Here is a 1,207-nt window from a genome sequence, read left to right as displayed (position 1 = left end):
GATCGTAAAGGAATAAAAAGGGCTCCGCATATTTATTTAACGTGTTGTGAAGGTTTCTAATGTATTATAAAGTTTCTAACGAATTATGAAGGGTTATAAAGGTTTCTAAATAATAAATTAGGATTAGAAAGTTTTTTTTATTCTGTCATCGCTGGCAAGGCCAGCATTTGTTTCCCAAACCTAATTGCTGTTGAAGTGAATGGCTCGCTAGACCATTTCAAAGGGCTGTTTAGAGTCAACCACATTGCTGTGGGTCTGGAGTCACGCGTCGGTCAGTCCAGGTTTGGACAGCAGATTTCCTTCCCTGAAGGAGATTAGTGAACTGGATGGGTTTTTATGAAAATTGAGGATCGTTTTATGGCACCAATACTGAGACTAGCTTTTAATACCAGTTTGTTCTTCATTAATTGAATTTAAATTCCACCAGCTGTCCTGGTGGGATTCGAAGCCAGGACATTAGCCTAAATCTCTGGATTACTTACTCGGTGAAATTACCACTAACCTGCCATCTCCCCCATATATAGGGTGTCAAAGTGGTATAAAGTGTTAGAATGTACTGGAAAGCGTTATTTCTTTTTAACAAAGCTCTACAGCAAGCATCATAATGTGTGTTCACAGATTATGAAGAATGGAGGGTAATCCATCCCACCACTTTCTCTTCTGCTGCTGTTGTCCTGGTTGCGTTGGCGACCTCCGGTGGGCGGGACCGCTGCTGACGCTTTCCCTGTGGTCGAACGACTGAGAGCTGTTGCAGAACTTTCGGATGTCTTGGCAGAGGTCGCGATGTCACCATGGGGAACAGGCCCCGCTGTCACCAACTCTCCTTAAGCATAGGTCCCATCCCGCTAGGTCACCATGGCAACAGACCCCGCCCCGATCTGTCACCATAACCACAGACATAGCCCCCGCTCTTTCATCATCGGGTCAGGTCCAGGGCCCACTCTGTCAACACAGCGACAGACCCCGCATCTGCTCTTTCTCTGTAGCGACAGGCTTTGCCCCACTCTACCACCACAGGCGCCAACCCATCTATTTCTACAAAGCATCACGCACCAAACTGGTAGCCCCCACCCCCGCTCTGTCATGATTGGGAGCAGTACCCGGCCCCGCTCTGTCGTCTGAACGACGGTCTCCGACCCGCTTTCTTACAATAGCGACAGGACCCGGCCCCAACTGCTGTAAATAGTTTGCGATTCCTTTCCTGCCA

Source organism: Heterodontus francisci, chromosome 49, assembly GCF_036365525.1.
Source record: "Heterodontus francisci isolate sHetFra1 chromosome 49, sHetFra1.hap1, whole genome shotgun sequence".
In the NCBI taxonomy this organism is placed as follows: Eukaryota; Metazoa; Chordata; class Chondrichthyes; order Heterodontiformes; family Heterodontidae; genus Heterodontus; species Heterodontus francisci.
The sequence above is the reverse complement of the archived record's forward strand: the minus strand, read 5'-3'. Positions refer to the sequence as shown.